The sequence below is a fragment of the Tupaia chinensis genome, unplaced genomic scaffold (assembly GCF_000334495.1).
Source record: "Tupaia chinensis unplaced genomic scaffold, TupChi_1.0 Scaffold000318_1, whole genome shotgun sequence".
Taxonomy (NCBI): domain Eukaryota; kingdom Metazoa; phylum Chordata; class Mammalia; order Scandentia; family Tupaiidae; genus Tupaia; species Tupaia belangeri.
Genome location: NW_006159811.1, coordinates 212,765 through 237,942, shown reverse-complemented (window position 1 = coordinate 237,942; position 25,178 = coordinate 212,765). Strand labels below are relative to the sequence as shown.

General features: G+C 42.0%; 1 pseudogene; it reads right to left on the bottom strand.

Annotated features, from left to right (window-relative positions):
* Positions 1-10,745: 10,745 nt before the first annotated feature.
* On the bottom strand, positions 10,746-12,749 carry LOC102496704 (serine/threonine-protein kinase Chk1-like; annotated as a pseudogene).
* Between the last annotated feature and the right edge of the window lie 12,429 nt (positions 12,750-25,178).

Sequence of the window (25,178 nt, the reverse complement as noted above, 5' to 3'; positions counted from 1 at the left end):
TATCTATCTATCTATCTATCTATCTATCTATTTTTATTTATTTTAATTTGACCAGAGAGGGACAGAGCAAGAGAGAGAGAGGGAAAGTGAGAAAGCAAGCCGCCAGGTTTGGGACTTGAACCGTGGCTGGCCAAGACTATTGGATGGTGTCAACAGTTAACAATAAAAGGAGGGAAGGACTATCAGGCCCTGTTACTTCTCTTTATGTAAATGGACTCTTCAGTTTGGCTGTTGCGTTGTCATCACACGGAGAGAGGACATTTAAGAAAAATGCTAGGCTAAAACTGTCAGGAACACAAGGAGAGCGCTGGGGCAGATGGCACCAGGGTTACTCAGGCAATCGTGAAGATGAAATGGCCCATGTACCCAGGAGTGGGACTGTAAGGACAGCCAGCCAGCCAGGAAAAGTCTGACAATAGGCAGGAAATCAAAGCACTGCAGCCACAGGCAACACTCACACATTCTCAGAGTTCATCTTTTTTTTTTATTTTGGAGAGGTTTTTGCTATAGGGCGCGGGTGCTCACCAGACAGACAGAGACAGACAGAGAGAGAGAAAGCGAGAAATCACCCCCCAGGGGGGATGGCCACACCACAATCCCTTCTCCTCCATTCTCCTCTCATGATCTTGGGCACGCATGCACATGCGCCTGGCGTAAGTGTAAGCCACAGGGTCTGGGACTCGAACAGCGGTCGACTACATGCGAGTCCAGTGACGTAGCCATTATGCCAACTGCTGGTTCCTCAGAGTCTATCTTGAGTGAGAGGACAATAGAGATGCTACATAGGGATTCTGTCCCCTCTCAGAGAGTGTCAGTATGACCCTTGCTTACAAAGATCATACAATCACTATTTTATTGTATATCAATAACACAGCCCAGGCCCTAATAAGATTCTATTTTCCTTCCTGTAACATGCCAACTATTTTTCATACCAAATGGAAAGGAACAGGTATAGAGAAAAGGTTTGTGGGCTTCCTGGGATGTGGAGAAGCATGCAAGGTCACTTCGGGACAGTGCTAGAATGCCAGCCAGTCGGCTCGTGTTCCAGCCTTGATGCTACTGCGGCCTGTCTCTGTGACCTTGGGCAAGTCCTTTAACCTCTCATGGTTCATAGTCTGCTCATTTTTAAAATGAGAGATTTGAACAAAATGGCTTTAATGTGTCTTCTGGCTCTAAGTGTTCTCTGACATTTTGTCACCAAAACCAAAGCTTGCACAGGTTCAGATCAAGGCTCATCTTATGCCCCCTGCTCACATGTACAACATTAGGGGTGATTATAATAGTTTTTAGACTATCATCTCTCTTCTGAGCTTCTCTTCTGGGTTTTATTAGGGAGAGAAGATTTGGTGATTTGTAGCATAAATCTTACCCACAAAGGACAATGTCTTCTTCATATTTCCATCTTGATCTTTGCAGTTATTGTCTGCAAAGGTCTGACTTGGTATTCATTATAATAGGGGAGGAGGACTCCTTTCCATTCCTCATTACTTTTTTCTCCATTCTCCAATTAATTTTCTTAACTTCCCATCTTACCTCGTAAAATGATGAACACTCTGCAATTTACCGAAACAGTCGTTCTGTAGAAGACCAACATGCTCCAATGACTCCCTGTATTGTTACATCTTCATCAACACTAGAAAGAAGTGAGTTTGTGTGCGTGCGTGCGTGTGTGTGCAGAGCTGAGAGACATGAGTTAGAGAGAGGAATAATTAGGTGGTTGGGCTTCAAAGAGAACATTTGTAGATACTATCTGGAACACATTTTATTAAAATTGCAACAAACTTTATAAAATCAGATGTATGGTTCATTAAGGGAACATTACCTTACAATTATGATTAATTAGATTAAACTTATGAAAGTGTGTTATTTGTTCAAATCAAAAGGGTGGGAGAAGATGATGGCTGATGAAAGAGTGTAGATACTATCTGGAACACATTTTATTAAAATTGCAACAAACTTTATAAAATCAGATGTATGGTTCATTAAGGGAACATTACCTTACAATTATGATTAATTAGATTAAACTTATGAAAGTGTGTTATTTGTTCAAATCAAAAGGGTGGGAGAAGATGATGGATGATGAAAGAGTGTGATAAATGAAGAAAGCAGCTGAACTAAATTGAATGTGTATTCATCCGTTTTCACTTCATAACTAATGATAAATTGAGCATGTCACATTTAACAATACATGTCTGGGCTTAAGCACAGTTTCAGCTCCTGTTTGCTAATGCCTAGTGATAGGTAGTGGAGACCAAAGAATTGAAATTTTAGTTCTTGCACTTTTGGCTGTTTGCCTCTTAATGTGGAAAACACAACTGATGCTCAGTGAATTAAAAGACTCTGTGGACTTGTCAATGCAGAATTTAAAAAGTTTAACTTCATCAAGGCACGTTTACAGTATTTAAAAGGAAGAATTTAACTCATTTTCCCAAAAAGTGATGTTTCCCCCCAATTGTAGGCCCAATCAGGTTGCAGAGGTGGAAAACACTGGAGTTGTAGAAATATCTTTTCCTCCCCCCACCTCAAATGTGGCCATGTTTACTTTGGCCATCGAATGGAAGAAACAGCCCCCAAAAGCTCATCAGAGAGTCTGGGTCGTTTGAAAGTGAGAGGTAAACCTCAAACAGTTTACATCAGTTTCCTGAAATCTCAATTTTTCCAGTATTTTAAATCACATTGTAGTCTCTCCAGGACCATCTGAGATTTACAAAGCTAGTGTTGGGTTAGGGAGGAAGTATATGGAAAATATTTCCAGTCAGACTGACATTAGACCACCTTGCCACACAGAAAGAGTTATGAAATAATCTATTTGTTGTGAGAAAAGTTAAAGAGAGTTATGATGTAAAATCTGAAACACATACAGTATTTCTGTTCTTTTGTTCTCTTTGAATTTGAATTAAGATAATATAAAGTGAGTGATGGTTTCTGAAAAGATTCCACCATTTCTTCCTTCAGTGTTTGAGTTTTTTTTTTTTCCTTGTTGTTTAACAGGACTTTGGTAAGACTCATTTTGAGGCATGGTGAAAGTTTCTGGTTGGTTTTAATTTTATCTAAACCTCTTCTATTAGTGCAAACCCTATCTCAAAATCAAATTAAGAATTCCTAGCTTGAAATTTTCAGCCACGATGAAGCTTTTTAGGAGCTAAGACTTCTTCAGATCCTTTTCAGAATCTCTCACCTGGGTGATACAGTAGAAGAGACTTTTAGACAAGAATTATCCTGAGCATTTTGTAATGCATTCTGGAATATCCTATTACTTAGAGCATTTTCAGAGGCTTTCTGAAAGATGAAGGTGGGACAAACTGTGGTCATTTAAGTGTTATGAAGGTGATGGACGATGGTGTTGACTGAAGTACTTGTTCGTTCGCTATATGGTTACATATAAGATCTAGGGCTATGGTTATGAACAAGATCTAGGGCCATGATTCTAATCATGGAAAGGGGCAATGCCTCCACCCCAGGGGACATTGGGCAACACCTGGAGACATTTTTGCCTGTCACAACCTTTGGGGAGGAGTACTATTAGCATTTAGTAGGCCAAGACCAGGGATACTGCTAAATACTTTCCAATGCACAGGACAGGCCCCCACAACAAAGAATCAACTCCATTGTCCAGTTCAAAATGTCACTAGAGTTGAGGTTGAAAAACTCTGGTCTAGGGTAAGAATAGAATTAATTGCCAAAAGGTCACGTGTGCTTGCCAGAAAGAGAGAGAGAGAGGGAATGAGCCTGAGTGTACTCCACTCTGGGGCATGGTCATACTATAATCCTTTTCCTCCATTTTCTATCTTATAGTGATTTGGGGCACATGTGGACATGTGGACATTTTTCAAGTTGCTGGACTGGGATGCTTGTTTATTTATTTTTTTGGAGAGATTTTTGCTATAGGGTGTGTGCACTCATTGGAGAGACAGAGAGAAAGAGAGAAATCACCCCCCAGGGGGGATGGCTACACCACAATCACTTCTCCCCCTTTCTCCTCTTGGGATCTTAGGCACGCATGCACATGTGCCAGGCATGAGTTTTAAGCTGCTGGGTCCAGGACTTGAACAGCGGTTGACTATGTGGGAGTCCAGCGACGTAACCATTAAGCCATCTACTGGTCCCCATTGGGCCGGGATTCTAACTGCATGTGAGTTCTGGCTCTCTCTGCACTGCACCTAACCACTTTATTAGTGACCAGTCTGAGCATACATTTAAAAAAGTGCAAACTAGCGAACTTGGTGAACAAGGGAAGATGAAGTTTAAAGTCAGTTGTAAAGCTGACATAAAAAAGTCTCAATGATACTCTGAAAGTAGCGTCAGCAAATGCTCTACCAAAATGGACCCTAAATTCAACACCTTGACTACAACTTGAATACCTTCAAATACAGTATAAGCTGAGTTAGTCTTGGATCTCAACCACAGAGATTTAATCCCTGAAGGAACTTATGATTTTGCTCTGTTTAAGTCTTTTTACTCCTTTAGGAGTTGATTCATTAAATCAGAGTGAGCTTTTTAGAAGGCATTGCAATCTCTTTTTTGGGGCAGTTGGAAGGGCGGGCTCTAACTTTCTAATTAAGTCAGGGACAGAATTCAGCTTCTTGAGTGTATTGCTCGATTCTCCAAGTGAAACCACCTCCCTTTTCCAGGCCAAGGTGTTGCTCCCTTTCCTGTGAGAGGATAATGTGTAATAATGACAACTTGTGTTTGGAAAAAAGCACCCTGAAGGTGAGAGAAGGAGGGAAAGCCTTGAGCCATGTTAAACTATTCAAAAGAGGGGCTTAGAGGAAGAAATTGTCACACTTGTCTGAGCGCTGATGTGAAAATGCATTTCAGAGCCAAGACAATTCATCTGTCAGGCTTCCTGTTGGAAGAATATTTACTCAGCTGTGGGAGGAGAGCTTCAGTGAACATCCAAGATAATGAAAGTTTGATAATACTCAATATTCTGGAAATAACCCGATTGGAGTAGGTTCTTAGTGTCAGAATGCAAAATGATAAAGAGCTGTGAGGAAACTTCCTGAGGTACAGAAAGCAACAGGATTCAAACCAGCAATTTTCTCACTGGGACGTAAGGTCCTGCCTTTGACAGGAAACAGAATGGAACAGCCTCTGTTCACTTTCGTGGAGTTTTGACTTCTTTTTTAATATCGTAGTGAAATACACATGACTGGAATTTGGCCATTTAAATCAATGTAAGTGTACAGTTTAGTGGCACTAAGTACTTCACACCGTTGGAAATCATTCCCACTATCTATTTCTACAACATTTTAATCAAATGAAACAGAAACTTGGTAACCGTTAAACAGTAACTCCCCATGCCCCTGTCCTCAGCCCATGGGAGACTGCATTCTACATTATTGCTATGGATTTGCCTATTCTAGATAGCTGACTAGTTTTGTGTCTGACTGTAGCTTACTCTTGTATTCTTAGTGCCTAGTTCATCCCAGGCACAGCAAAGATGGTTGATAAAATAAATATGGGATAAATGAAAGTTTTAGAGGATGAAAGTAGCATACACCTTCAGATGTAACACATTAAACAGCTTGTTTGTTAGAGTTTTTTTTCTTTAATAAGTCAGAGGGTGTGTGCGTTCACCAGAAAAAGACAGAGACAGAGCTGGGGAGAAAGCATAAAGGATCTCCCCACCCCCACCACGAGGCGTGGTCATGCTGCAATACCTTTTCCATTTCTCCATCCTGTATGATCTTTTGGGCATGCACACACATGTGCCTAGTATATTTTTCCAGCTGCCAGGGCCGGGACTTGAACTATGGATGGCCATGTGGGATCCAAGTCTGATGCAGTGTTTAACCACTGTACCATGAGGTGGGCCCCAAAAGGTTATTTTCTGACTTAGCAGTAATGATCAACCTTGCATTTGAACTGTGCTTAATGTTTCTTCAAAAAACTTTGACCTTTCATTTGATGTTTGACTATTGTTTAGAGGAAGAAAAAAATCAGTCTTTTAAGGTTAGATCTTCGTAAGACATGTAATCTACCCTCATGCAATATTTTACTCTTTTTAGTTTGGTTGTACTTAGAAATATTTTCATTTACTATTCTTGGGAATAACTGTCTGTGATAGGCTGGTCTGGGAGCATGAATGAAATGCATGCTTCATAATCATTTACTGATAAGGTTCGGGCTCCTCTCCTGAAAAGGAAATTGAAACTCTCAGATATGAAGTGCATCCTTTCAAAGTCCCATGGGAAATCAGCAGCAGAGCCAGAATTAGAATTCGCAGCCTCCAGGTCCTCACGGCTCCACGAGAAGCTGCCCACCAAACACAAACTTTCCTTTCCTCATGTCTAGTCCCTGTGACCTACCCTGCTGTCTACAAAGCATGAAGAAAAAGTAGCCATTCTTCCATGAATTCTCCCACCAACGCAAACTGCAAATTGTTTTCTTTTGGGGTCAGAGCTTTGCCACCTGCCATTTCGGACTCAGTGGAAGGCTGAAATACATCATTTGAGGGGTTATACACTGGATCTCACCCGTTACTGACTGGTCCTGCCGTTCTTCTTGGAGATTACCTCTCTTCTGTCCGATGTTGTCTTCAGGAGCCTGGAGGAAACTGTGGGGGCCATTGTACTCCCATTACTGTTGCAGTAGAAAGGGAAGGTTAAGCAATGAAATGAATGCCCTCTTCATCGCAAACTTTATTTGTCCCCATTTCTACAATCCCATTTTTTTCCTCTTTGTGCAGTCTGTGGCTTGACACTCATTGCACTTCCCCTCTGATATCGTCTCATAAAACCCTCTGTCAGTAATATAATTGCCTGACCAGCTTTCCAGGTTATGTGTGTTTTTTTCTTTTTCTCCTAAAGCACACCGGTGGAGAAAGCATTTAAGCTTGACACTGTGACTTTCCTGGGCTAAGTTCCGTCCTTTTATCGCAAAAAGGCTTTCAAGTATGCACTACAGTGCACTTACTTTTTAAAAACATCACTTCCATCCCACCTTCTTCATTTGCTTGCCAAAGGAGGAAAATAGAATGGTCTGGTTGGAATAATCAAATGAGACTGTGTAAGAAAAGTAGGTCAGAGAATATTAAGTAGCTAATTTACTGGGGACAATATATTTGTTCCAATCTGATTTTTAAAAATTAATAGGGTTGGGAAAAAGAAAGTCTTAATGGCCATAGTGATAGTTCAATGATAGGATTTAGGCTGTATTAGGGACACTGATTTGGAACTGCAATAAAGAAGAAGGAGATAGGACAAAAGAGTGAGTGAAATAGTTTTAGTTGGATCAGAGTAAGATTTTCCTCTAATATATAAATGTAAATCTTTAGTATATGCCATTAGGGTTTAGTATACACCATCCATAAGAATTTCAGAGTCTTGTGTTGATTGATTGGCCCCTCTTGGCTTACTTCAAGTCCCAAAAAGCAGCCCTCTTATATCTAGAATTGTGTCTTTTTTTTGGAGAGGTTTTTGCTATAGGGTGTATGTGCTCACCAGACAGAGAGTGACAGAGAGACAGAAAGCAAGAAATTGCCACCCCAGGGGAGATGGCCATACCGCAATCCCTTCTCCTCCATTCTCCTCTCGGGATCTTGGGCACGCACGCACACGTGCCCAGCATGAGTTTTAAGCCACCGGGTCCAGGACTCGAACCACGGTCAACTACGTGGGAGTCCAGCGACATAGCCATTATGCTAAGAATTGTGTCTTTACCAGCCTCTGTGTCCTCTCTGCTAGTGTTTTGGTTCTGACACCACATTGGGTCTTTTTTTTTTTTTTTTTTTTTTTTTTTTTTTTTTTAGTGGGAATGGCCACAGCATAATCTCTTCTCCTCCATTCTTCTCTCAGGATTTTGGGTACACATGCACACTTGCCTTTGGGTAATTTTTAAGCTGCTGGGTTTGGGACTTGAACCATGGAATTGGCCATATGGGATCTTACAAGCCACCTCTGCCTTGCATTGAATCTCTTTTAAGATCAGTGGTTTCCAAAACAGGCTGAGCTACAAAATCAGCTGGAGAGTAATACACACACACACACACACACACACACACACACACAGCATACACACAGACACACGCATATATAGATCCCCCAGGTCTGCTCTTGTTGATTTGGACTTGGGTGGAGCTTAAGAAACCATATTTTGGGGCCAGCAGGTGGCGTAGTGGGTAAGGTGCTGGACTTCCACATGGCCGATCATGATTAGAGTCCCGAACCCAGTGGCTTGAATTTCATGACAGGAGTGTGTGTGTGTGTGTGTGTACAAAATCCTGAGAGGAGAGTGGAGGAGAAGGGATTGTGACGTGACCATCCCCCTGGGGTGGGGAAGGATGATTTCTTGCTTTTTCTCTCTCTGTCTCACTCTGTCTCTCTAGCAAGTACAATTCTTTTTTATTTTGTCCTATAACAAAACAAAACAAAACTCTAAAAAAAACAAAAGAGAGACAGAGAAACATATTTTAAAATGCTTCTCCTGGTCACTTAGATGGTCAATCACATTTGGAAATGTCTCCTTAGACCATTATCACCATTTTTTAATTGCATTTCCTCACAACCATGTGTCCTTAGTCTTGTCAATTGTCTTTCAGAGTTATTGTCGTAAAATGATTGAATCATAGTACTTGGGCTCAGTGGAAGACAGAAACAGACCTAATAACCTGTTTGTCCTTTCCCTCACACCAAAAATAAAACTCAGACTTCTTAGTTTAGCGCAGAAGCCCATCTTCAGCACTGTTCCTTTTCGTCACTCTCTTCTTCATCATGTGCGTTATGGCCTGCTCGTGTTGCACATTTCACTGGCCCCATACGTCTGCACACATTTCCATTTCCAGCCTTTACATGGTGTTCTCCTTGCCTGGAATGTCCCTCCTTCTCCTTGGAGGCAAGACTTTACCAGGAGGCACTTCCTACACAAAGCCTTCCTTGACTGGGCCAGACACCATTAGTTGGCGGTTCCGAGACATTGTCCACTCAAACAACAGCAATCAGATTGTATGGTGATTTGTGGTCTCTAGATTGCCGACTACTGGATGTTAAGGATGACTTTCTATATCCTGCTGGTTTCCAACCTAGCACAGTGTTGGGAAACAACAGATCCCAGAATTGTGTACGTAATGAGTGACAAAATAGGATTCCTCTTACAGTGGGATAATTAAGAACCTGGACTCTGGCCCAGGTTAAAGAAGTTTGATTTTTATTATGTCACTCGTTAGTTCAATGACTTTGGATAAATCACTTATATCTTTATGCCTCAATTTCCTTATACAGCATTTCTATCATTATAATTTTTAAAAATTATTTTATTTACTATTAGTTTTTTAATATGACCAGAGAGAGATGGGGTGAGGGGAAGAGAGAAAGTGAGAAAGCAAGCCACTAGGTCTGGGACTCCAACTGTGATTGGCCATGAAGACAATGGAAGAGAAGGGATTGTGGCATGGCCATCCCCCCAGGGGGTGATTTCTCACTTTCTCTTTCACAGTCTCTATCTCTCTGGTGAGGGCATTTACCCTAAGGCAAAAACTTCTCCAAAAAAAAAAAAACCCAAAACCAAAACAACAGAAACTCCCACCTGTATCGTATCATTATCCCCAAAGTCCTATTTTCTAATGCCATAGACTAGGGATTACACTGGTGTGTAGTCAGAATCAGAAATAACAATAGGACTATTTATCTAGCACACTCATGTACCAGGCATTTTTCTAAGCATTTATACACATTATCTCGTTTAATTATAACACCCATATAAGGCAGATATTTTTTAAAAATATTTTTCATTTTCAAAATATGATTTACTTCTATAGTAAAAGATTAAAATATGGCCGTGAAAGTAGAAAATAATATAGAAAAATGTTTAAGATGTGTAACAATAATTCTTAGAGTAAAATTTGTTAAGCCCTAGAGTTTATGCTCAATTTCAGTTTAAAAGACCAACCAGGATGTTAAATATTACTAATGACATCTGGAAAACACCTACTTGCAATTTAAATTAATTGTTATAATTACAAAACAGGCTTATGTAATGGTCAGGTCCTTTTGAAAATGAAAGTACAGATCTTGCGGTAAGTTTCTTGAAGCTGGCCTTCACAGATGGAGAGGTTTGTTCTTCAAAAGTCACAGGATTAAGCTTTTATCATTCAACTTTATAATTAAATTAATGTGGAGGAAATACGTACTTTTTAAATAAAGCAAAATGTACAGTAAAATGGGACATTAGAGTAGCATAGGAGCTGGAAAACTCATACAACCCAGACTTGGCTTCCACCAGACAGGTTTCCAATTCATAGGCACCACTCAGCTGAAAAAAATACTCAGTGAATCTTGCCCATCTCTTTCCTTCCCTGAAGTTCTATTTACAAGTAAGATGTCCTTGGGACCAGCAGGTGGCTTAACGATTATGTCGCTGGACTCCCAGGTGACCGACTGCAGTTCCAACCTGGAAGCTTGAAATTCACCCTGGGTGCATGTGCAAGCGTGCCCGAAATCCAGGGAGGAGAACGGAGGAGAAGGGACTGCGGCGTGGCCATTCCCCCTGGGGGGCGATTTTTCTCACTTGACGTTTCTGTCTCTTCAATGAGCTCATGTGTATATAGCGAAAATCTCTCTTAAGAAAAATTAAGATGTATTGTTTGTATGTAAAACAAACAAAAAGAACGGGAAGGCGATTGCACAAAGACAGAGGAGAGCCCTTCGGGAACTGTTCGCGGTCTGCAGGACAGAACAGCCTCTCTAGGAGGGGCAGCGCTGCCAAGCGGCACTAATTCCGCAAGGATCCCTGGAGCCACTGGGCAGTCATGTGGCAGGAAGCCCAACCTTCCAGCTGCTCCTGACGTCACTCAGCTTCTCTCTAATCTTCAGGAAGTGTCTCTTGAACTCCAATCCATCACCTTAGAAAGCCGGAAGTAAACAAATATCTTGTCATCCATTTCTACCAAATTGACGTTGAAAATCAGTTTATTGTTTCTTCTACACTGTAATTAGGTTCATGCAGCTCTTCTTCCGCCGTAGCCCAGCTTCTCAGGACTCCTTGGACTGGTAAGACTTGTCTACGTCCAGTTTGGTGAAGAATCGCGACATCCTTTTTTTTTCTGAGAGAGATTTTTGCCTATGGTACTAGTGCTTGTCGGAGAGACAGAGACAGTGAGAGGGAAAGTGAGAAATCACCCCCCTAACATACCTCATCCCTGCCCCCACCAGGAAAGATGACCACATTGCAATCCCTTCTCCTCCATTCTCCTCCTGGGATCTTGGGCATGCACATGCACTGGGTGTGATTTTTTTTTTTTTTTTTGAGAGTTTTTTGCTATAGGGTGCGTGTGCTTGCCAAAAAGACACAGAGAGACAGAGAAACAGGAAGTGAGAAATCACCCCCCAGAGGGGATGGCCATGCCACAATCCCTTCTCTTCCATTCTCCTCTCCGGGTCTTGGGCATGCGCCCGATGTGAGTTTAAGCCACTGGATCTGGGTCTCGAACTGTGGTCGACTACATGGGAGTCCAGTGACATAGCCATTATGACAACTACTGGTCCCCTCAGTGTGATATTTAAGCCAGGAAAACACCTACTTGCAATTTGAATTAATTGTTATAATTACAAAACAGGGTTATGTAATTTTTCTAGTCCAGTTCTGCGACTAGAACCACAGTCTGCTATATGGGAGTCCAGCGACATAACCACTCTACCACTTGCTGGCCCATGCGTCATCCTTTTGGCCAAGTATTGCCAGAGGTTCTGTGAGGATCCTGGAGTGCCAAGAAACTGGCTGTTCAGAAGCATGTGGTCGGGACATGTGGGCTGGTAGAAAAGGATCCCTTGTACCAGCTTGTCAATAAAGGAGGGGCTGCTGTCCCCTGTGGGAGGACTTGTCCCTATGGCTGGGAACTGGGGCACTTCACATTTCTTCACAGGAAGTACTGCGCACTGGCGAGTTCAGGGTGGATCTGATGTGCTTGGAGAGGCCACCAGGCGACTCCGACGTGCTGCTGGACAGGCCTCAGGGCCTCTGCCCCTTTCTTGAGTGGCTTGTTGTGCCATAGATCTTTTTTGGTGTCTGTATGATCCTTACTGATGGGCTCTCAACGAGGATTTGTGCAGCAGAGCTGGAGGTGCAGAACTCATTTTTTCTCAAGGGTTGAAGTATGCTTTGTTTTTCTTTCCAATCAGAATATTCCTGACAACTGTCACTGGGCTGGTCCCATGGCAATTCTCTAGCTAACATGGCAGTAAGTGCAATTCCACAGGGCCAAATATCAGCTGCTTCTGCCAGGAATTCTCTTCTCTTCAGAAGTTCTGGAGTAACCTAAGGGAACATACCACATGTCTTGTTCAACAAACGCTCCCTATTATTATACTGAAACACCATCATCAAGGTAAAGCGAGAGATTTTGAGGTTATTCCACTCCAATAGGAGATTTTTCTGGCATAATACCCTGTGAGTTATTCCTTTACCACACAGATAAACCACCCCTGCCATGAGCCGGTGGAAGTACTCTGGGCATCTTGCTTGGGCATGCCTATGTCTGGCTGTATTCTACCACAAAGTTCTCCCCACTGCAGTGCTCCAGAAATAGATACTGCATGTTGCCTTCTCTCCTGTGACCTAGATTTTCACCATGTTTTCATGATTTAACATTTTGTTGATATAGATCTCTTTCTTAATATTTTCTGGACAGTCAACTGCATGTTTCATGTCTACAATCTTCATTGTTATGGCTTCTTCAGTTCTGCTGTTCACTCTGTAGGTGCCTTCCCCAGGGTCTCTACCAGGTCCCAGTCCTCCATGAAGGGCACTGCCATGCCGCTGCCACACCAGCTGAGGGCCAGGGCAAAGACAAGGGTAAGGGCCTGGGCCTTCTGGGCCAGGTGGGCAGTCACCCCTGCCTGGATGGGTCCCTGCTGGACCTCTTGCTTTCCAAGCAGAACAGGACCGGACACGCCATGGAGACTGGCTCTCACTGGCTGTACCTGACCCATTTAAACTTGTAAGGCCAATAGGTGGCGTGGTGGTTAAGGCACTGGACTCCCACAAGGCCAGCCATGGTTTGAGTGCCAAACCTGGAGCATGATTATGTCACAACCCTTTTCCCTCTATTTCTCCATCCAGTCAGGATTTGGGGCATGCACACACAGGTGCCTGGTGTGGTTTTCAAGCCGTCAGGGCCAGGATTTAAACACGGTTGGCCATGTGGGCTCTGGTTCCCTGCATACTGTGTTATGGGCCAGTCCTGTCAGAAGTACTTTTTTTTTTTTTTTTTTTTTTTTTAATCCTTTATCAAGGAGGAAGTTGAGTTACTTACCCATGGTCACAAAGCTAGCAATTGTAGGGCTGAACCTGGATCCGGGGCTCTCCAGCTCCAAAATTGCATATAAACCACCATGAGAAGCTGCATCCCAAATAATGTAAAAGCACGTGTTAAAGAGTTTTGATTATATTGTTTTTGCTTAATGTTTGCCATGGGTGTGATATACAGAGAGATGGAGTACTTTGATTTGGATGTGGTCTTAGTCAGTTCTGGCTGCTGGAACAGAATACTGTGGACTGGGTGACTTAAACAGTAAACATGTATTTCTCATAATCCTAGAGCCTGGGAAGTCCAAGGTCACTTACCAGCAGGTCCAGTGTCTGGTAAGCACACTCTTCCTGGTTCTCATATCCTCACATGGCAGAAAACAGACTAAGGAAGCAAATTCTCTCGTGTCTCTTTGTATAAGGGCACTAGTATCATTCTTGTGGGGTCTACCCTCATGGCCTCATTATCTTCCAAAGCCCTATTTTCTAATACTATTATACTGGGGGTTGAGATTTTGATATATGAATTTCGGGAGGACTTAAGTCCTCAGTCTGTAACAGATGTGCTTTGGGAGTGGAAAGAGGAAGTGACAGTATCAAAGACAAGTGCTTGGAGGATTCCTGAAGTGGAGCAGCTGACATTGTGATTCATTATTTTGGGGGGAGAAATGGCTTAGCTACTAGCCCCACCCTTTTCATTTTGCCTAGAAATTAGATAGGACTAGAAGCTTTTATTAATAATGTCTTGTCTCAGGGCATAATAGGGAAGAGCTCCTCTTGGCTCTGTCCCTTATTGAACTGTCTTGAAAAGTCTGAACTAGGGACCAGCAGATGAAATAATGGTTATGTTGTTGGACTCCCACATAGTCACCCATGGTTCAAGTCCCAGACCGGGTGGCTTAAAAGTCATGTTGGGCATGTGTGCATGTGTGTCCAAAATCCCGAGAGAAGAATGGGGATGGTATTGTGGTATAGCCATCCCTCTTGGGGAGTGATTTCTTGTTTTTTGTCTTTCTGGTGAGTGCATGCAAACTATAGCAACAATCTTTCTTAAAAAAAAAAATGTCTGAACTAAAGAAGAGGATGAAGAATGAGCAGGAATCATTGACTTAGAACTTGGTTGTCTTTGTCTCTTGTTGCATTGCTAACAGAAATACCTGAAGCTGGGTGAATTATAAAAAAATAGGTTTTAACAACACAATTCTGGTAGCTGGAAAGTCCAAAGATATCACAAATTGATGGCAGATGAAACTTTTAGCAGAGCAGAGAGTGGCCCGTATCCCTGTGGCTTTCTCTCTGCCATGCTGGTCTTATTCCCTTTGCTCATACACCCATCATACCTCAATCAGAGAGGTCCCGTCCTAATGATACTATCTCGTCCAAAGACTCTTCCTGGGACACCATGAATTATGTGTTCACTTACTGCCTTTACTATACAACCAGTGTGATCAAGTCCCAACACATGAATTTCTGGGAGATACCCAGTCACTGTCCGTTAAGATAAGATTCTACAACATGAAACTTTGGAGACAAATCATGATCCAGATCATAACACTGGGTGTCCCAAAGATGAGGCATTTCCTTCCACGTTTAGGAAGGAAGTCCCCTCTGTACATCTGGGAGTAATCTTCTACCCTTGTTCATTCCTATGGCTTGATCTCATTGGGACATTTTTTCCTTCCTCCTGTCACTATTCATCTGGTGATACTGACAACCAGGAGTTTGGGGAGGTAAACGAAATCTGTGCTTCAATTTCTGGGGACTGTTTTGGAGCCACTGATGACCAGCAATTAGGATGGATCTGCAATGACACCAAAACCAGTGGTCAGGCCAGTTCATTGCCTGGGCTGGGAAAGGCAGCTGGCTAATTGATTAAATGGCTAACTGATTAAATGTGAACCTCTCGTGATGTTGCTTTGGTGTTTAACTAGAGAGAGTCCCACTTTTAAATATAAGAACATGCTACTCTGCTCATAGGAAGACTAGCCAATGGAGAGAGACAGATTAAAAATCTCTAGTTAAGCTTTTGGGTTAGCTTTGCAGAGCACTGTGTTTTATTGCTGTGCTACTGTCTTGCCAAGTACTGAAAGATATTTTGAGAGAGAGAGGGAGGGAAAAAAAAGAGGGGGAAGAAGAGAGAAAGAAAGGGAGGGAGAGAGGGAGAGAGAAAGGGAGTATTTTCCCCCTGGCTTCTAATTATTTATGCATTGGTACAGAAGGCCCGAAAGGTGTTTTTAAAGAACACCCTGATATAGATGCAAACAGTATCCAATTCTTCTTGCTTTTCAAGGGGGCACAGAAAAGGATAGGGCTTCTCTTTTTAGTTATTCACAGTCTCCAACCCTGTGTTTCCAAAGCGGCTGAGAATCCTAGTATATTCCTCCAGGCCATTCTTCCACCCCTCTCTTTTGAGTCTTATCCCTCCGTGTTCTCTGCACCTTACCCCTCCCTCTGCTTTGGGAATTTACTTAACTTACTTACTTACTTACTATTTATTTATTTTAGGTTTTTGCCATAGGGCACATGCACTTGCTGGAGACAGATAGAGAGAAGGAAAATAAAGACAAATCATTTCCCTGCTCCCTCCGCCAGGGATGGCCACTCTACAGTCTCTTCTCCATTCTCCTCTTAGGACCTTGAGCACACACACACGCCCAGTGTGATTTTCAACCCACTAGGTTGGGAACTCGAACTAAAGTTGGTTGTGGGGAAATCCAACACCACCCGGGGAACTTACTCTATTGGTTTTCCTCTTGGTTGCCTTGATTTTTAATCTGTCTCTCTCCATTGGCTCTTTCCTATCAGTGTTGCAGCATGTCCTTATAGTTAAAAGTGAGAGTCTCTTTAATTAAAAACACTTGCCTTGCAGCAAACACCCTAACTTCTCAGGTTCAGTGTACATCTCACTGCCCTCAGGAACATTCTCTTATCCCACACACCCAGGGAAGGTACACCCACGTGCTTCCTTACCTCCTGCATTTCCTGTCCTGTGGAAGGTATCACCTAACAGTGCAATCCTGTGTTGTCCCTGCCCCCCTTCCCCGCTCCCACCAGGCTGTGGGCTCTGTGAGCACAGGGCTCTCAGTTCTTCACTCAGTCTTGGTCGTATTCCCAGCACCCAAAAGAAGGCTGACGTGGAGAGGAACTTTTACATGATTTGCAAACGAGTTAGTTCTTGGATTAAAGAAAGAAAAAGGGAAACAGCTTTTTCTCTTCTTACAGTAGTTTTTCCTTCTCTAACATTCCAAGGTTTCAGTTTCCATGGCCAACAGGAATAAGGGAAGAAATCTGGTACAAGAGAGGTATAGCCTTGATGGAATTAAATATATATCTAGATGGGGCCAGCAGATGGCGTAATGGTTACATCATGGGTCTCCCGCGTAGTTGACTGTGGCTTGAGTCCTGGACCAGGAGGCTTAAAAAACTCACCAGGGGTGCATGCCTAGGATCCTGAGAGAATGAAGGAGAAGGGATTGTGGCATGGCCATCCTCCCCTGGGGGGTGATTTCTTCTGTCTCTCTCTGTCTCTGTCTCTCAATGAGCATACGTGCCTTATAGCAAAAATCTCTCTCTAAAATACACACACACACACACACACACATCTATATATATGTGTGTGTGTGTGTGTATACAGATATCTATGTATATAAAACATATTTTGAAAAGTTTATTTATTTGTTTCCTGAGAGAGAGAGAGAGCGTGAGCGAGCATCTCAGTAGGACTTTGGCATTGCTATCTACCCCAAGCCTCAGCTGGGGTACTTGTGTGCCTGAAATACCCAGAGAGGTTTTGGGACATGAACCCAGAACCTTTCCCTGCGGGTTAGCTTCTCAGAGCATTGTGTTTTATTGCTGCACCACTGTCTCTCCCAGTATAGTAAGATCTTTTGAGAGAGAGAGAGAGAGAGAGAGAGAGAGAGAGAGAGAGAGAGAGAGAGAGAGAGAGAGAATTCACATAACTTTTATTATAATGCATTATTTTAACTGTTCTACTGGGCCGGCCCTTTGGCGGGTTTTTTTTTTTTTTTTTTTTTTTTTTTTTAATCCTTTATCAAGGAGGAAGTTGAGTTACTTACCCATGGTCACAAAGCTAGCAATTGTAGGGCTGAACCTGGATCCGGGGCTCTCCAGCTCCAAAATTGCATATAAACCACCATGAGAAGCTGCATCCCAAATAATGTAAAAGCACGTGTTAAAGAGTTTTGATTATATTGTTTTTGCTTAATGTTTGCCATGGGTGTGATATACAGAGAGATGGAGTACTTTGATTTGGATGTGGTCTTAGTCAGTTCTGGCTGCTGGAACAGAATACTGTGGACTGGGTGACTTAAACAGTAAACATGTATTTCTCATAATCCTAGAGCCTGGGAAGTCCAAGGTCACTTACCAGCAGGTCCAGTGTCTGGTAAGCACACTCTTCCTGGTTCTCATATCCTCACATGGCAGAAAACAGACCAAGGAAGCAAATTCTCTCGTGTCTCTTTGTATAAGGGCACTAGTATCATTCTTGTGGGGTCTACCCTCATGGCCTCATTATCTTCCAAAGCCCTATTTTCTAATACTATTATACTGGGGGTTGAGATTTTGATATATGAATTTCGGGAGGACTTAAGTCCTCAGTCTGTAACAGATGTGCTTTGGGAGTGGAAAGAGGAAGTGACAGTATCAAAGACAAGTGCTTGGAGGATTCCTGAAGTGGAGCAGCTGACATTGTGATTCATTATTTTGGGGGGAGAAATGGCTTAGCTACTAGCCCCACCCTTTTCATTTTGCCTAGAAATTAGATAGGACTAGAAGCTTTTATTAATAATGTCTTGTCTCAGGGCATAATAGGGAAGAGCTCCTCTTGGCTCTGTCCCTTATTGAACTGTCTTGAAAAGTCTGAACTAGGGACCAGCAGATGACATAATGGTTATGTTGTTGGACTCCCACGTAGTCACCCATGGTTCAAGTCCCAGACCGGGTGGCTTAAAAGTCATGTTGGGCATGTGTGCATATGTGTCCAAAATCCCGAGAGAAGAATCGGGATGGTATTGTGGTATAGCCATCCCTCTTGGGGGGTGATTTCTTGTTTTTTGTCTTTCTGGTGAGTGCATGCAAACTATAGCAACAATCTTTCTTAAAAAAAAAATGTCTGAATTAAAGAAGAGGATGAAGAATGAGCTGGAATCATTGACTTAGAACTTGGCTGTCTTTGTCTCTTGTTGCATTGCTAACAGAAATACCTGAAGCTGGGTGAATTATAAAAAAATAGGTTTTAACAACACAATTCTGGTAGCTGGAAAGTCCAAAGATATCACAAATTGATGGCAGATGAAACTTTTAGCAGAGCAGAGAGTGGCCCGTATCCCTGTGGCTTTCTCTCTGCCATGCTGGTCTTATTCCCTTTGCTCATACACCCATCATACCTCAATCAGAGAGGTCCCGTCCTAATGATACTATCTCGTCCAAAGACTCTTCCTGGGACACCATGAATTATGTGTTCACTTACTGCCTTTACTATACAACCAGTGTGATCAAGTCCCAACACATGAATTTCTGGGAGATACCCAGTCACTGTCCGTTAAGATAAGATTCTACAACATGAAACTTTGGAGACAAATCATGATCCAGATCATAACACTGGGTGTCCCAAAGATGAGGCATTTCCTTCCACGTTTAGGAAGGAAGTCCCCTCTGTACATCTGGGAGTAATCTTCTACCCTTGTTCATTCCTATGGCTTGATCTCATTGGGAAATTTTTTCCTTCCTCCTGTCACTATTCATCTGGTGATACTGACAACCAGGAGTTTGGGGAGGTAAACGAAATCTGTGCTTCAATTTCTGGGGACTGTTTTGGAGCCACTGATGACCAGCAATTAGGATGGATCTGCAATGACACCAAAACCAGTGGTCAGGCCAGTTCATTGCCTGGGCTGGGAAAGGCAGCTGGCTAATTGATTAAATGGCTAACTGATTAAATGTGAACCTCTCGTGATGTTGCTTTGGTGTTTAACTAGAGAGAGTCCCACTTTTAAATATAAGAACATGCTACTCTGCTCATAGGAAGACTAGCCAATGGAGAGAGACAGATTAAAAATCTCTAGTTAAGCTTTTGGGTTAGCTTTGCAGAGCACTGTGTTTTATTGCTGTGCTACTGTCTTGCCAAGTACTGAAAGATATTTTGAGAGAGAGAGGGAGGGAAAAAAAAGAGGGGGAAGAAGAGAGAAAGAAAGGGAGAGAGGGAGAGAGAAAGAAGAGAGAGATAGGGACTCAACCTTGAGATAAATGGAAGTGGGATATTCTTTTGAAGTATCTCATGGAGAAAGATGAACACCTGGAGTTGTAGAGAGTGTCCCAGACTGGAGGTCAGGAGACAGGGTTTGTGTTCAGGCTCCACCCTGATGAACTGTGTGGTCCAGGGCAAGAAGAGCCTTTCTCTGGATGTCGGCCAGGAAATTAGATGCATTGTAGTCATCACATTTTACAGTTCTGTTTCATAAAATTTAGGTCAGGTAATTTATTAGTGGTTTCTTTCTTTAAAACAAAGTTTCTCAGAAGTGTCAGGATATATTGAGTATTTTCCCCCTGGCTTCTAATTATTTATGCATTGGTACAGAAGGCCCGAAAGGTGTTTTTAAAGAACACCCTGATATAGATGCAAACAGTATCCAATTCTTCTTGCTTTTCAAGGGGGCACAGAAAAGGATAGGGCTTCTCTTTTTAGTTATTCACAGTCTCCAACCCTGTGTTTCCAAAGTGGCTGAGAATCCTAGTATATTCCTCCAGGCCATTCTCCCACCCCTCTCTTTTGAGTCTTATCCCTCTGTGTTCTCTGCACCTTACCCCTCCCTCTGCTTTGGGAATTTACTTTACTTACTTACTTACTTACTATTTATTTATTTTAGGTTTTTGCCGTAGGGCACATGCACTTGCTGGAGACAGATAGAGAGAAGGAAAATAAAGACAAATCATTTCCCCGCTCCCTCCGCCAGGGATGGACACTCTACAGTCTCTTCTCCATTCTCCTCTTAGGACCTTGAGCACACACACACGCCCAGTGTGATTTTCAACCCACTAGGTTGGGAACTCGAACTAAAGTTGGTTGTGGGGAAATCCAACACCACCCGGGGAACTTACTCTATTGGTTTTCCTCTTGGTTGCCTTGATTTTTAATCTGTCTCTCTCCATTGGCTCTTTCCTATCAGTGTTGCAGCATGTCCTTATAGTTAAAAGTGAGAGTCTCTTTAATTAAAAACACTTGCCTTGCAGCAAACACCCTAACTTCTCAGGTTCAGTGTACATCTCACTGCCCTCAGGAACATTCTCTTATCCCACACACCCAGGGAAGGTACACCCACGTGCTTCCTTACCTCCTGCATTTCCTGTCCTGTGGAAGGTATCACCTAACAGTGCAATCCTGTGTTGTCCCTGCCCCCCTTCCCCGCTCCCACCAGGCTGTGGGCTCTGTGAGCACAGGGCTCTCAGTTCTTCACTCAGTCTTGGTCGTATTCCCAGCACCCAAAAGAAGGCTGACGTGGAGAGGAACTTTTACATGATTTGCAAACGAGTTAGTTCTTGGATTAAAGAAAGAAAAAGGGAAACAGCTTTTTCTCTTCTTACAGTAGTTTTTCCTTCTCTAACATTCCAAGGTTTCAGTTTCCATGGCCAACAGGAATAAGGGAAGAAATCTGGTACAAGAGAGGTATAGCCTTGATGGAATTAAATATATATCTAGATGGGGCCAGCAGATGGCGTAATGGTTACATCATGGGTCTCCCGCGTAGTTGACTGTGGCTTGAGTCCTGGACCAGGAGGCTTAAAAAACTCACCAGGGGTGCATGCCTAGGATCCTGAGAGAATGAAGGAGAAGGGATTGTGGCATGGCCATCCTCCCCTGGGGGGTGATTTCTTCTGTCTCTCTCTGTCTCTGTCTCTCAATGAGCATACGTGCCTTATAGCAAAAATCTCTCTCTAAAATACACACACACACACACACACACATCTATATATATGTGTGTGTGTGTGTGTATACAGATATCTATGTATATAAAACATATTTTGAAAAGTTTATTTATTTGTTTCCTGAGAGAGAGAGAGAGCGTGAGCGAGCATCTCAGTAGGACTTTGGCATTGCTATCTACCCCAAGCCTCAGCTGGCTCTGGATCATGGGTACTTGTGTGCCTGAAATACCCAGAGAGGTTTTGGGACATGAACCCAGAACCTTTCCCTGCGGGTTAGCTTCTCAGAGCATTGTGTTTTATTGCTGCACCACTGTCTCTCCCAGTATAGTAAGATCTTTTGAGAGAGAGAGAGAGAGAGAGAGAGAGAGAAAGAGAAAGAGAATTCACATAACTTTTATTATAATGCATTATTTTAACTGTTCTACTTTGTTATTAGTTATCATTGTTAAGCTTTTACTTGCCTAGTTCATAAATTCAACTTTATCATAAATGTCATCAGGAACAATGTACTATAGAGCTAATAGTACACATACACCTGTGGTTTTAGGTATCCTGAGGGGTCTTGGAATATATCTCCCCTGGGGTAAGAGGAGAAGACTGTTACACTCAAATGTTGTACCCAACGGGACTTTTCTCTCCTGTCCCTCCTCCCCCCAAAATTATATTGACTGTGTTTACCTGGTTGCTTTGACTGGGAAAATATGATGGTGAGTACTTTAATCAAGTGATATCAGGCAGGAGAAGGTACTGCTAACTTTTTTTTTTCAGAAGGGAAAGATGTATTCCAGGTTGCAACCATCCTTTTATAAAGATCAGTCATGGCAAACAGCCAAAGCTCAAGAGATTTAGATCCAATAAAAGTTCCAAAGTCTAGTGCCTTCTCTAAAACCCTCTAAAGCAGTCATCTGACCAATTTCACAGGTGATTTTCTTAGCTAAGATTTTTCTAGTGTCCCTCACTTCTGGTTCAGTTGGGAATCTTGACAGTGCTTATTTTACCTGAGACATTTGAAGTTTCTTAGTAGAACCACATAGAGACACTGACCATGTGGAGGGGAGGGACTTTTAGTGTGAAAATTGTAAAAGGATTTATTTATGATTTGAATTTATGGTGGCCCATGTTTTGCACTCGTCGTCTGATAAGAGGATATTGAGAGAGAAAGTAAATTCTCATTGTGGCAATGTTAGCATGGGTATAAGTAACAGAGCAAACTTTCACTGAATGTGTACTGTGTGCTAGGTGCTGTTCAAAGCTCTTTGTATGTATAAACTCATGTAATCACTGAATCATACTTCATTTTGAGATAGACACTATTCCTATACTAATTTTGCAGATGAAAAATTGAGACTGAAGTGAAGTGAGGTGACTTTTCCCATGTCATATAGGTAGCAAGTGGCATAGCCCTGACTGGGATCCTGGTTGTACTCAGTGTGAGAAGAGGCTGCAGGCAGAGGTTACTCATCTCTCGTGTGAAATCTCTATCCCATATAAAATCATACTCTGAGACTCACATGTGGATTTTGTATTTGATCCTGAAGCTAAATGAACTATGAGGAAAATAGTAAATTTAAGTGATAAACTGCAAAGAGACCTGTCTAATAAGGTGTATCACATTAAATCTCTCTCTCTTTTTTTTCCCCAAGGGATACTTCTTGAGTATTTGTGTATCACCATATTCTAGGCAACTGAACATCATTTTTGGGAAATCTATTATTTTTTTCAAACTTATCATTTTAAAATAATGCAGACCCACAGAAAGTTGCAGAGTACAAAGAGGTCATGTGTGTTCTTTACCCAATGCTAACATGTTCATGTCTTAAATATCTATAGTTTAATATAAAACTAGGAAATTGACATTGGAACCACCTATAGAGCATGTACAGGCACTCATCTGTGTGTGTGTGTGTGTGTGTGTGTGTGTGTGTAACTCAATCGAGTAGCTTCATTTAGTAAACAGCACCATCATAATCAAGATACTTTACCTTAACTTTAAGGGTCTCTTCTGTCACCCTTTTACAGTCACCTCCCCTTTTCTAACCCCTGGCAGCCACTAATCTGTACTCTATTATGTTATGTTATTTCACAGATGTTGTAAAATTGGAATAATACAGTATATAACAGTTGAGGATTGGCTTTTTTCCTTTGATTCATCCAAATTGTCATGCGTATCAATAGTCTGTTACATTTTATTGCCGAGTGTTCTATTCCACTGTATATATGTACTTCAGTTGGTTTAACCATTTACCTGTTGAAAGGCATATGGGTGGTTTCCAGTTTTAGTCTATTATGAATAAAACTGCTACGAACACTTGTGTGCAAGATTTTGTGGGGACACAAGCTTTCTTTTTTCTGGGATAGATGCCAGACTATAATCGTTGGTTCATATGGTAATTGCATGTTTAGGCTTTTATCTGTTTGTTTTGTTTTTAAATAGACAGGGACAGGCTCTACAACCCTCCTGCCTCAGCCTTTCAGCTGGGAGTACAGGTAGGTACATGCCTGCTCTTTTTAAGACAAGGTCTTGTTATGTTGCCCAGGTCATCTTAAAGCTCACAATCCCCCTGTGTTAATCTCTCTATGTCACTGGGATTACAGGCACATGCTACGTGACTGGCCTTTAGCTTGCAGCGAGAGTTGAGCCCAGGCCTCCCATGTGATTTCAGCCTGTGGAGCAGAGTCATAGCAGCTTATGCCACCAGAGCTGGCTTAGTTTTGTTTAAATAAGAAATTGCTAAGCTGTCTTCCAGAAGGTGCCATTAGTGAAGAGTGACCTACTTTCTCGGCAACTTTACCAGCATTTGATATTATCACTATTTTTAGTTTTACCTCTTTTGATAAGTGTGTAGTGACAATTCATTGTATTTTTTTAGGTTTGTTTTAGATTTTTGCCATAGGGCGCATGCACTAGCTGGACAGAGAGACAGAGAGAGAAGGTAAGTGAGAAATCACTCTATGGGGATGATGGCCATGCTACAATCACTTCCCCTCCATTCTCCTCTTGGGATTTTGAGCATGCACACATACACACAGTGCATTTCTCAGGCCCCAGTTCTAGGATTTGAGCCACACAGTTGGTCATGTGAGAGTCATATAGTTTTATGTTTAAGCCTATGATACCTATTGAGTTAATAGTTTCAAAAAAGATTATTTATTTCTTCCGTGAGTGAGAGAGACAGAGAGACACAGAAAGAGAGACAGCATCTCCAGCAGGGTTCCAAAGCTGTGATCCACCCACAGACTTCAGCCAGCTCTGGATCATGGAGAATCATGAGCTTGGTATACTCAGGGAAGTCTCTGGGCTTCACCTGGGAACCCTCACACGCGGGATTGTCTCACAGAGTATTGCATTGAGTTTATTTTATTTTATTTTATTTTATTTTTTTTGCCTACGGTTTAGCATCATTTGTTGAAAACTATTTCTCCTCCACTGAATTGTTTTTGCTCCTTTGTTAAAAATTGAGCATATTTGAGTAGGTCTTTTTTTTAGGTTCATTATTCTATTTCATTTCTCTATGTGTTTATTCCTCTGCCAATTCTATACTGCCTTAAAACTATAGGGTAAGCCTGAATATTGGGAAAAATCATTCCTCCCACTTTATTCGTATATTTCAAAATTGTTTTTGGCTTTTCTGGGATGTTTATCTTTCCATATAAATTTTAGGGTAAGCTTGTTGAAGCCCACAAAGAACCTTGTTCAGATTTTTCTTGGAACTACATTATATCTAAAGGTTCAGGGAGAACCGATTTCCAGTACACTGACTCTTCCAATCATGGACACGGTATGTCTTTCCAAGTGTTTAGATTTTTTTTCATGAGCATTTCATGATTTTCATAATATAGATCTTTACATCCTTTGTTAGATTTATACCCAAGTATTTAATTTTATTTGGAGCAATTGAAAACAATATTGAGTTTCCTTAAGGGGCCAGATAGTAAATATTTTAGATTTGTAGGCCATACATGCTCTGTCATGATTGAACTCTGCTCTTGTA